The sequence below is a fragment of the Micromys minutus genome (assembly GCF_963924665.1).
Source record: "Micromys minutus genome assembly, chromosome: 11".
NCBI classification, from domain to species: Eukaryota; Metazoa; Chordata; class Mammalia; order Rodentia; family Muridae; genus Micromys; species Micromys minutus.
Genome location: NC_137980.1, coordinates 50,550,024 through 50,563,092, shown reverse-complemented (window position 1 = coordinate 50,563,092; position 13,069 = coordinate 50,550,024). Strand labels below are relative to the sequence as shown.

Genomic DNA, 13,069 nt, shown 5'->3' with positions numbered 1-13,069 from the left:
CCACGTGGACAGGGGAGGAGGTGCAGCCCTGCCTCAGTGAGCTTCCCAGGCTGCGGGGAACAAAGAGGGCGTTAGTTTTTGTGTAGGTAGAGAGGTAGCAGTGTGTGTGTGTGTGTGTGTGTGTGAGAGAGAGAGAGAGAGATTGTGTAAGTATTACGAACACTTGCTTACCTGAACTACTTGGGGCAGCCCTCCACAGTCTGCCATCTAGAAGAGGAAGAACACTTACATCAGTGAACCTCCACTGGAGGAGTGCTCTCAACACCTCCCTTTCATAGGGGATATGTATGTATGTATGTATGTATGTATGTATATATATGTATATATGTATGTATGTATGTATGTATGTATATATATGTATATATGTATGTATGTATGTATGTAAACATACATATGAATCCTGTGGTTTCATTGTTAGAATTAATTTTTTTTTTATTTAAAAGAGAACTATTATTTAAGATAATGAATGCCACAAAGAGCCTAAGAATTTGAGGCTGGGGCTGAGCATGGTTGATTCAGAGCCTGCTATGTAAACATGAGGACCAGGGTTCAGATCCCCAGCAGTAGCCCCAGCGATGCTTGTCTGTCATCCTGTGCTCGGAAACAAGGGGCAGAGAGAGGCATGTCTCTGTCCATTAACTTGTTGGCCTATGAGTGTTGGCATTTAGTCTAGGCCCCACCCCACAGTTACCTGGCAACAACCAGGTGTACCTGACTCACTATAAAAGGGGTTGCCTGCCCCCTCCTCTCTCTTTTGCCCCTGCTCCCCCTCTCTCCCCATTTCTCCCTTCCCACATGCTCATGGCCGGCCTCTCTCTGCCTTTCTCTGCTTCTACTTCTGTCTCTGTCTCTCTCTGCCTTTCTCTGTTTCTGTGTCTCTGTCTCTCTCTCTCTCTGCCTTTCTCAACTCCCCTCCCCTGCCCTGCGTTTGGTTGGTCCCTCAGGGGGAAGGGATGCGTCAACCTGGGCCCTCAGAGGCATGCCCTTGATCCACACCTGACTACACATCCACCAAACATATTCCTTCTCTCTTTATTTTTATAAAACACAACACTGTCTTGAGGCTGGAGAGATGCTTCCGTGAGTAAAAACACTTACTCCCCCTGACCAGGACCCAGATTCATTTCCCAGTACCCACATGGTGGCTCAGAACACCTCTAACTGCAGTTCCAGGGGATCTGGTGTCTCTTCTGACCTCCACAGGCTCCTCCTGCGTGTACAGTATTCCCATAATAAACTCCCACAGGTACAAATATACAAACACACAAAATAAGTATTAAAAAGAGAAAGGTCCTATCTCACAATATAAGGTGGATAGGCATGAATACTATCCCACACTGAATCCCAGCATTTGGCAGAGGCAGGTTGATCTCTATGTTCAAGACCAGCCTGGGCTGAGTAGTAAGATTCATAGCTAAGGTTATATAATGTGACCTTGTCTCAAAACAAGCTGAAGTAGAGAGTGACCAAGGAACACACCCAGTGATGGCCTCTGGCCCCACACATTTGCATGTGTACCTCCAGGCATGTTAGTATAGAGGACTACATATTCCACCCCCTAAACACACATGAATGCATGTGCATATGAAGTATGAGATTAGCAAGAAACCTCCTTACAGTTCAAGGAGTAAGATGAGAAATATTTATCCTCACAAATATATGAGACTTGACTGGCAAAGGTTTGCTTTAATGAAGGCCAAGCTTATGTGGTAAGTGCCTGTACCTGCTCAGCTATCTCACTGGACGACATTGTCAGACACTGACAGCCATCAAATAACTCAGCGTCTGTCTGCCCGCCGCAGGCACTGTCTGCCGTGCTGTGGATGGGAATGGAAACCTAGAAATAACCACATCTACGGCCGTCATAAAGTGTTGTTTGTGGTTTGCAATATTGATTCGAGTCTGTAATGAAAAGCTAATTTGCAGCCAGACTTTTAATCCATATTCTCGAGAAGCCCATGGGCCATCTGGAGTCGAGCACTGTGAGTTCGGCAGCCTCGGAGCACTGAGCCCAGGCGTGTGCCGAGAGCTCCCCGTTGCTGCTGGTAACAGGCTTCCCTTTGACACACACTTGAGAGAGAAAGGGGAGAAGGCAGGAGCAGAGTGGATGGAGACAGAGCAGCAGGACACTCCCCGAAACACGAAAAACACGTGAGCAGACGTTCCTGTTTAGACAAATGCACAGCCAGAGCTTCTGTCAGAGACATTGACACAAGCCTTTTGTTTTGGTTTGGTTTTTTTGACGACTATGTAGCCCTGGCTCTGGTTGGTCTTGAACTCACAGACACTTTCCTGCCTGAGCCTTCAGAGTTCTGGGATTAAAGGTGTGTGACACTGTGCTCAGCCAATGGGGAGAACCTTTCTGTGTGTTTTTTGATCGAGCCTTGATTTTTATTACTTAAGGAAGCTCCACATTCACTTTCTGACGCTGTGCTGGTGCCTTCAATACTTCCACGGTTTTCTGTTCCTCAATAAGGACGCATCCTTGATCCTGTCTCGGACACACTCAGCACACATGGACCCCCATAGGTCCTACTGACCTTTCTCAGTTTTAGACAATCTCACAAGGACTTTAGGTCTTATAGTACACACCACATGTGGATTTGGTGGTTTCCCAGCCTTCTTGGTATGAAGGTGAACAATCCTATTGTCAGGGGTTTGAGCCAGCCTCGTCTTCTTAGAGGGGGATCTTCACGCTAGTTCACTTCTAGGATTGGTAGAGAGGGTGCCCAGCATTCACAGTGCCTAGGCCTAGATCCTCAGCACTGCAAACACCTCACGCAGTGAGCCAAGCACCCGGCAGGTGGAAGCAGGAGGAACAGAGGCTAAAGGTCACCTTCAGTAACACGGCAACTTTGTGGCCATTCTGGGAAACACGAGACCTTTTACTTGAAAGAGAGTTGCTGTCTCCGTGCTTAAAGTGTACCTATCCTAATTTATCAGAATATCTCTGGAATTTTCTTACCAATATAGCAAGATTAAAACTGTAAAAACATTTCCATCCTATTTCAATTCTCTATTAACATTGATTTATTAACTTTAAAAAATGTATCTTCTCTGTTAAGAGAACCACGGGCTACCTCTCTGCCCCCACCCCCAGGACAGGCTCTCACTGTGTAGTTCTGGCTGTCCTGGAACTCACTCTGTAGACCAGGCTGGCTTTGAACTCAGAGATCACCTGCCTCTGCCTCCTGAGTGCTGGGATATGATCTTAATAACATAAATTAGAATAGGACAAAGATGCCAACACCTTTGCCATACAACATTTTTGTACCCGAATTCTGAGCAATTTACGCTTCTTTTGTTTATTCTATGTTCCAGTATCTATGAGGACTGTGGTGGCTTGAAGTACACTGGCTCCCACAGGCTTACATGACTGAATACTTGATCCCCACTTGATAGAACTATTTAGGAAGTATTAGGGAGTGTGGCCTTGTCAGAGGAGGCGTGTCACTGGGGTAGGCTCTGAGTTTTCAAAAATCTTTACCATTCCCAGTGTGCTCTCGGCCTCTTATTGTGGATCAGGGTGTGAGGGCTCAGCTGTTTCTGCTGCCCTGTCTCTGCATCACTGAAACTGTAAGCCTAATTGAATGCTTTCTTTAATAAATTGCCTTGGTCGCCACGGTATGTATGTATGTATGTATGTATGTATGTATGTATGTATGTACGTATGTATGTATGTGAATACACTGTAGCTGTCTTTAGACACACCAGAAAAGGGCATCAGATCCCATTACAGAGGTTGTTTGTGGTTGTTGGGATTTGAACTCAGAACCTCTGGAAGAGCAGTCAGTGCTTTTAACCACTGAGCCATCTCTCCAGCTCAAATCAGGAATATTTAAATAACCAGAGCTATGCTAAAGCTTGTGTTTGGACAATGGGAACACAGCTACCCAACCTTCTACTTTGTACCCACTTCCCTCCTTTTCTACAGTGGGCACCCATTACTTTTTTTTTCTTTTCTTTTTTTTAGTTGAGACACACTTTAGAAAGAAGCAGAGAAAGGCTATAGGCCCTCGACCGCCTTTCTCTGTTGGATTTGTGGTAACTTCCTCCAGGTGGAAAGCTGGCTGAATATCAGTACTCTGATAATAAACACACAGTGTTTTATTGCATTAATTGCCAGAATGGAGTGGCACACAGAGCCATCAAGAACCTGGTGACGCTTCTGAGGAACTGATTTTCACAGTATGTCACAGTAGAACCCAGTAGATGTGACTAGACACAGCATGGCACAGAGTGATCTTGTTTCTATGGCGTCAGCAGGATGCCTGCCGTACTGGACTTCGCTTCAATCCCAGCTTCCTCACATCAGCACCACTCACCACAGCCTCCACAGCAGGCGAATTGTCCCCCACCACCAGCAAGGTAGAACACCTGGGAACGGGGGAAGAAGAGGGCTCAGTCAGCAAGGAAGCACAAACACCTAGGATCAGGGGTCAGTGCTGACAGGCAGCAGCTCAGTGGGGAGTCACGCACTTACTTTAACGTTTTCAGTCTGTTATCATTCTGGCCCAGAATAGGTCTTTCGATCTCCAGGTCCCTGCGCCTAGACAAACAAGGCAGAATCAGCATCACTTACAGGAAAACCACCTCTGTGTCCCTGAGCAGCTGCTTCCATGGCACCCTGCATGCTACACAACAAGAACAGGGGTTTGTGGGATGCTAAAAAGGGGGAGAACTCAAAACCCTCAAGGCTGACTGAACTTTCCAAGTGGTCTGTAGACATGAGCCCCATAGGAGGAGGGAAGCGCATCCTTTTATTGTTTGGGACTGAGGAATGGGAAGGACTTTCTTTGTAACAAACTAGCACAGATTTTTTTTTCTTCAGAATTGGGATCAAACACAGAACCTTGTGCAATGGAGACAAGCATTCTATAAAAAGAACTTCAACTAAAAATAGGGACACCCTGGAGAGTAGGTTCAAGCCTGGCTGGGCTCCCTACTGACTCTGGGGAAAGTTACCCATTCCTCAGCCTTTCCATCCTCCCAGAGAGGGAAGAGGAGCCAACATTTCACCCTGGAGAGGTCGTTCCCGGACAGGAACCAGCGCATCTTCTTCACTCTGATGGTGGAGGAAGATGTGTGTAACTTCCGGAATACAGACACTTTTGACGTTTAGCACTCACAGGCTACACCTGCCTTTTGAGACAATTCCAACAAAGATCGATTAAGTCAAAGCTGGAGTTTTTCCCCTTTGTTTTTCTATGTGCATGGTCAAATAGCACATGCAGTCTGTCACACAACACAGGGCAAGTTCCTGCCTCCTTTCTCTTACGATGTCTATTCTGAACTGGTCTCTGCGAACGGGTAATGCCACACCTATCACAAGAATGCAGAAAAAGCTCTAGGTTCTCTTGGTTGATATCTTGGGCAATTCAGAGCCTGTAACTTTGAATCAGTTCCAGATTGGTTCTCAACTCTTCCTAAAATAAGCAGAAGACATATTCCAAGCTGCAGAGAACAGAGAGCAAAATACACACACACACACACACACACACACACACACACACACACACACACACACAACCAGGAGGCAAGACCTGTAAGAAATGCAATCTTACTGGGACTACTAAATGGAATTTGCATTGGAGGGAAAGGTATATTAGGAATCATTAGGAATATAATGTCAGAACAGTATGTAAATATCACGGAAGAGAAACCGAGATAAGGAAGAAGCCTGTTTGCCTTCTACAGCACCAGGGTGAGGAGAGCCAAGAAGATAGAAAGTTCCCTGAACCCGAAAGCCTGAAAAAAATTACTCCCAGGAAACAGGCTGAGGCTCCAACCTCACTGAAGACAGTACAGTGAGAAAATGAGTAGTGGGGCTGTGAGCTCAGTCAGTACCCGCTGTGCAAACGTGAGGGCCTGTGAAGGGGCTCCCTGAAAACTCAGACCTCTCTGCTGTGAAGGGGCTCCCTGAAAACTCAGACCTCTCTGCTGTGAGGGGCTCCCTGAAAACTCAGACCTCTCTGCTGTGAAGGGGCTCCCTGAAAACTCAGACCTCTCTGCTGTGAAGGGGCTCCCTGAAAACTCAGACCGGAGAGGCAGAGATAGGGAGACCCCTGGGGTTCCCTGGCTAGCCAGTTTTGCCTATAGCCAGGAACAGGTCCCAGTGAGACTCTGACTCAACAACAGGTTATCTCCCAAGGACAAACTGTCACTAAAGAAAAACATCACACACACACACATACTCATTTATGCACACACCCCCTCATGCATGCACACACACATGCATACACGTACACTCATACATGAACACACAGGTGCACACACACTCATGCACGCACACACACACATGAATAAACAAGAAATGGATAATAAGGTAGAGAGTAGTATATAAAATAGTAACTAGACTGAAATGAATAGCCACGGAGAGAGACTTGCAGAACTATATGTAAAAGGGGAAGAAATAATTCTCTGAGGCAGAGATTGCTGTAAGGGGCAAAAAGCAAATATGTCTGAATTTGTCACCTGTGACCCACCAGAGCTTCTAACAGCTTTGTCATTGACTACCAGATTCTGACCCAGGCCAGGGTGTTTGCAGACCTGGAGGCCCTGTGCTGGATCAAGCTACAAAACTGCTGGTATCTGAAAAGCCACACAAACATCAAAGATCAGGGAGAACTGTCACTAAAGAAAAACCAAGATACTCCCCAGTTCACTGGCCCTTAATGAGCTTAGACAGCACTTATTTTGAAAGTCACGTAGTTCGGCAATACATCCCGGCTCCTACTAGCTTTGCAGTAGAGGACACCTCTTATGTGTGGGGTTATAATAGCAGTTGCCTAGGCAACAGCAGAAGTTTGAAGGCTGCTTTTGTGGGAAACACTGACCCTTCATTTGAGCCTGTAACTATCTGATGGGCGTGGAGTTAGGTCAGTCTTCTCCTGACATTTGGATTGGATCCCCTCAGCTCTACATGGAGACATGTTGGTCACCTGGGAAACGGTTTGCAGAAACGTTACCCTGAAGACTCTTTGTTTCTCCTGCCCTGTGCACCAGTCCCTTCAGCATCTATCACCCAAACTCTTCCACCCTACATGAGGCCCAAGCTAACTCCAAGGCCTGGGTGTTTGTGCAAGACAATCACATCAACAGGAGAGACTCGGCAGTTTCTGGGGTAAGTCACAGGCTGAAAACATTAAGAGTAGAAGGTTCACAAACAAGGAAGACATCTTCTGAAATGGTGCCCATCACAAGCAGAAAACCTCCAACATTAGCTTATCCCAGGAGCCCAGGGGCCTGCTGCTGCCTTTGTTCCAGGAGCAGCCTGACCCCCACCGAGACCCCCCCCCCCCCCCCCCCGTCTCTTATATGCTCAAAGCCAGGGTCAGCCATCTGCAGCCCATGGTCCTCATATATGGTTTTGGTTCCCTCTCTCCTGTTCCATGCCACCAAAGCCCACTGTGTGGCATTATTGGTATATGAAGAGCGAACAAGGACATAGTCACTAATGCAAACATTAAGGCAAAAGAAAATGATAATTACCCTCCCTCTGCCAATACACATGGATTAAAAAAGACATAAATTGTACTCTTACATACATCCTGCTAACATACACATTTCCACTTCCACTTAGGCCTGGGAGAGCGTGTAAGGACATGGAGAGCAATCCCATTTCTTATACTGTGTTTCCTACATCCCTGTTACTATGACCACTTTTTGTTGTTATCTGAGACAGGGCCCCATAGAGTCCAGGCTGACCTCCAACTGAATAACCAAGGAAAACCTTGAACCTCTTCATCCTTCTGCCTCAGCATTCTGAGAGCTACAGCTGCAGACAAGCATTACCCCCAGCCCATGGTTACTGGGTTGGTTTTTTTTTTTTTAAGATTTATTTATTTTTATTTATATGAGTACACTGTAGCTGTCAGACACACCAGAAGAGGGCATCAGATCCCATTACAGACAGTTGTGAGCCACCGTGTGGTTGCTGGAATTTGAACTCAGGACCTCTGGAAGAGCAGTCAGTGCTCTGAACTGCTGAGCCGCCATCTCTCCAGCCCCCGCAGTTACTGTTTTTATCTTAAATTCTTAAGTGTGTGTGAAGGTACATACGCCACAGATTGAGTGTGGAAGTCAGAGGGAAGTTTTATGGAATAAGCTCTTTCCTTCCATCTTTACAGAGACTCCAGGATTCGAACTATGCTCAAGAGGCTTGAGAGGCAATCACCCTTACCTACTGAGCCATCCGGCTTGTCCATCATCGTTGTTCGGTTTTACAGGTTTGGTAGATAATCAAGTGGGTGGGCATCATTGTTTCTGCTGTGTGTGTGTGTGTGTGTATGTCATTTGCATGTAGGTACATGTACGTATGTACATTCGTGTGTATGTGTGTGCATTAGTGCATGCGCTTCCCATGGAGTTCGTCAGAGAAAAGCCTTTTGACGTCTGTTCTTTCTTTCGCCATGTTGGTCCCTGGGATCAAACTGAAGTCCTCAGATTTGAGGGCCATCACTATTGTCCACTGAACCATTATGGAAGCTCAGTTGTGTTTTTCTTATCAGTGAAAATGGGCATTAGCTGTGCTTTCTGTGTATAAGATTAGGTGGGACTAGGCTGACACGGAACTTACTAGTAGCTGAGGCTGCTCTTTAGCTCCTGTAGCAGCAGCCTGGCCAGAATTCATGCTTAACATAGATTATCTAAATCCAAATAGACTAAACCAAGGCCATTCTTCTTTGCCACTTAAGTTTAGTCAAAAAGTGCTTTAAAAGATATTGGTTTTATTTATTTTTTCATGTGATGAGGGGTTGCATGTGTGTCAGTGCACACGAGGAGCACAAAGAAGCAGGAAAAGTGCACTGGATCCCTGGAACTGAGGGCATAGCGGGGGCTGCCACGTGGGTGCTGGGAGCTAAACCTGGGTCCTCAGTAAGAGCAGTCAGAGCTCTTAGCTGAGCCAACTCTCCAGCTCAAGGCTTGCTTTTCTTTACAATGTCTTCCCTTCTTATGTGAGATGTGACTGACTCTGGGCTACTCCTCCTGCCTCTGATAGGATGAGTCACAGGAGCATTACCAATGACGTCAAAGAAAATCTTGGTTCAGAGACAAAAGGGAAATTGTAATCTAAATGCCCTGCTGGGAGGAGCCGGTGTTCATGTGCATACCCCCGTCTGGCCACTAGGGGGCGCAGTCTCTTCAAGCTCGACTTAGGCCTGTTCTGCCAGCTTTTCAGTCTCTGTCTCTCTGCCTCTGTCACTGTGCCTCTGTCACTGTCTCTCTGTCTCTTTCTCTCTCTCTGCCTCTGTCTCTCTCTGTGTCTGTCTGTCTGTCTCTGTCTCTCTCTGCCTCTGTCACTGTCTCTCTCTGTCTCTCTCTGCCTCTGTCTCTCTCTGTGTCTGTCTCTGTCTCTTTCTCTTATGTTTTAAACATATCTGCTTCAGATCCATGTACCAGTCTAGTGATTGACAGTCAACCCAATGTTAGGGTCCCAAATCCATCCAGAATGAAGCATGAATAAGAAAAGGGGAATTTAATGGGACCCTAGGAATTAGGATTCCTGGAGGAAATTCCATGCTGGAAATAAAAACTGTCACCCCAATATCTGTGCACCAGGAGAAGGCTACCCCCAGTTCCGGTAGCAGGCACACAGGCAAGTCCACATTCGCACACCTTATGGGCTTCGTTTCTTTCCTTTAGATCCAACATGAACATAGACCAAGGATTTCTCTCTCCCTTGTTTCAGTAAAACTAAAAGACAAACTAATGTTTCTTTATGAGAATCTGTATGTTCTATGCACATAATGTTTGTTTTCTTTTGATGTGGGCAAATGTGCAGACCTGGAGCCAAGCATTTGGCCAGGAGTCCTGCTGACAAGTAGGTAAAATCATCAGCTGGAAACCAACCAATGGGAAGGAGGCTTAGTTAGAAAGACAGAAGGAAGACCCTAAGGCTGACCTCTGACCTCCACTCATCTGTGCACACATGTACACAGGTACCGAATGCAAACAAACACATGTATCTGTAACACATACATACACACACATGCACACACACATGCACATACACACTACACACATACATACACACATGCACACACACACCATACACACATACACACACATGCACACACACATGCACACTACACACATATATAATACACACATGCACACACACCATACACAGATACACACACATGCACACATACACAACACACACATACACACACATGCACACACATGCACACACACCATACACACACATACACACACCACACAAAGAAAGGATATGGGCTTTGGAGTCGACCCTGGCTTCATTTGTCAACTCCAGGAAGAAAGAGGGGTAGAAATGATGTGAATGCAGGTGTGCTTGTGTTTGAAATTCTCAAAGAACTAAAGCTAAAATTAAAAAAAAATCAATTCAATTTATGATGTGGATAACATTAAACCTGGTCCTCAGTTTCCCTACTGTATGATTAGTCCACCAAACTTGGGAAAAATAACTAAGTTTGGGTATCTGAAGCAATCGTTTTTGTTTGTTTTGTTCTTTTGAGACAGGCTTTATATGTAGCCCTGGCTGTCCTGGAACTCAATTCGTAGACCAGACTTTGCATCCTCAAACTCATAGAGTTCTTGCCTCTGCTTTCCAAGTGCGAGGATGAAAGTTGTATGCCACCACACCCAGTTTTCTCATTTGATTTTATTGAAAATTCTTATTTTGGGGACTGGAGAGACGGCTCAGCACTTAGAGCCCTGGCTGCTCTTGCAGAGGGTTCAACTCCCAGTACCCACATGGTAGCTCACAACTGTCTGTAACTCCAGATGCAGGCGGTCTGGAACCCTCACAAAGACACACAGGCACACATAAAATAAATAAATCTTTGAAAACAAAAAGAAAAGTCTTCGTTTATGTGTGAATGTTTTTTCCACGTCTGTCTATGCACCAGATGCCTGCAGTGCAAGCAGCGGCCAGAAGGGGGTGAAAGATCCTCTAGGAACAGAAATTACAAACAGGATATGGATGGTTAGGACTTGAATCTGGGACCTCAGGAAAAGCATTCAATGCTCTTTTAACTGTTAAACCATCCCTCCAGCTGCCTAAAGCAGTTCTCAAACTACTTACTTAACTCACACATAATCAGTGGGTGGTAAGAGCCTGGTCTATCCTGACTAACTGAGCAGCCTCCCCCTCCCTGTAATGGCCCCTCCCACTGCCTGTAATGGCCCCTCCCCCCCCTGTAACGGCCCCGCCCACTCCAGGCTCACAGCTCTGCACCCCATTGCTCAGTGTCTCCTTCACTCACTTTCTCCTACAAAACAGGAAATTCCCCACCAACAACCATCCCAGAACAGCAGCATCCAGCTGACGATGCCAGTGCCCATCTGTCTGTGGTTCCATAGGTCATCTCTAAGCTCCTCCCACAATAGCATCTCAGGGTTCTTTGCTGGTGTCTTCTAAAATTTCTATTCCTGAGAAACCTTTCCTGAGCCTCCTGATGGCGCTAAAGCTGTCTGGTGAGAGCACGGGTGTTGGCAAACATTCACATATGGCATTCTGTTCATGGGGACAGGTGGTGGACAGGTGGGGGACAGGTTGGGGACAGGTTGGGGACAGGTGGGGGAGCGGCTGTTTTCTGTAACTTTCTGAGTGACAAGATCTGTGAGGCTGAGAGAAGGGGCTCCTGTAGGCCTGGCCTTTGCAGCCCCTCATGCCCTCTGACTGCATGGGCCAAGTTATCTGACAGGATCCTTACAAGGCAAGGTGCCTCTTTCCCTTCTGAAGCACAGTAGGCTTTTCATCCAAAACTGCAGCTCTCTGGCTGCACAGGAGCTTACCTGCCCAAAGTGATGAGCCAGAATTATGTCCACAATGTTGGTGGTCAAGCCTGAGAGCTGAAAGATAAAAAACGGAGGTAAGAGAGAGATATAGCACGTGTGAGCATTTCCTGGGTGTCCATTAAAGGAAGGTGTACTTTACACACAGTATCCTTCAAAACAAATAAAAACATGAATTGGTATCATTTTGAAGAAAAGTTAAAAAAAAAAAAAAAAAGCAACCTTATAAGGAAGAACTAAGTATCTCTTCCATGGTATGAGCTGAGTTTGTGTTGGAACAGGGCTGGAAGGAACAGGGGCCCTTCCTTAGAAACCTGCAGTCTGGGACTGTGGCCGCTGCTGCCTCCTCCCTGCCCCCATTTCTGCACTCACATTGGGTTGATGGCAGGTAGAGGTTGACTTACAACCCTGCCCAAGACATCCAAGACACCAAAATTAAGATTCCTTCCAGTTTTAGCCATCTTTACTTTAGGGAGTGGGAGGAATAGCTATATTTACAGAATGTTCTCACATTTGAACATTTTCCTCCCAATTCTTCCCATTTCAAAATGCTGCATCTTACAGTCTAATAAACGCAGTGATCTGTGTAAATCTGGAGACAATCTATTTTCAGAAAAAAAAAAAAATTCAGCTCAACTCATCTTGCCAACTCCCCTTCAAGCTTCTGCCTGGGTTCTGGATGGAATTCCCACTGGGGACTTGGATGAGCTGGGGATGCAGGGAAGGAGGTGAGGGAGAGCCATGAATATGGTGAGAGGTTAGGGAAAGATGGCTCACCCCGTGTTCTGTCAGTGAGTCTCAGGTTACAGATGGGAGAGGGGCTGAGTAATGACCCAGCTCCCTTCATGTATGCACTCTTCATAATGCTCAGAGACCTGAAGTCTGTGAGTGTCATCAGGTGCTATACATCTTATCGTGGAGGTCGGTATATCCGCAGACTAGACAGACATTTTACATCTGTCACGCTGGGGGAGGAGTCACATCTGCTGGCAACCGCGTTGTTAGTACGCTACATCCAAAGCAGGGAAGGCAATCTTTCCCCAAATGTAACATGTGGGGGAGGGACAGACAGACTGCCCAGAATCTGGTCTGCTGATAGGCAGAAAATACATGCAGGATTTCATGTATCTGGAATTGGATAAGTAGACCAGGCTAGCCTGTCTCTGCCTCTAGAGGTCATTTATCTGGAATTGGATAAGTAGACCAGGCTAGCCTGTTTCTGACTCCGGAGCACTGGGGGTAAAAGAACATGCCACCACGCACAGCCCTGGATAGGTTTTTCTTTTCT

At 46.3% G+C, this 13,069-nt stretch overlaps 1 pseudogene across 1 annotated transcript in view; it reads right to left on the bottom strand.

Moving 5' to 3' along the window:
• Positions 1–4,259: 4,259 nt before the first annotated feature.
• Positions 4,260–13,069, bottom strand: part of LOC308427440 (protein NDRG3-like) — a 14,295-nt pseudogene continuing 5,485 nt past the window's right edge. Inside the window, exons 5-8 of the transcript in view lie at positions 11,782–11,838; positions 5,323–5,426; positions 4,484–4,549; positions 4,260–4,377 (exon numbers count right to left, since the gene is read on the bottom strand). The product of the transcript in view is annotated as a protein NDRG3-like (transcript). The remainder of the gene's footprint in view (positions 4,378–4,483; positions 4,550–5,322; positions 5,427–11,781; positions 11,839–13,069) is intronic.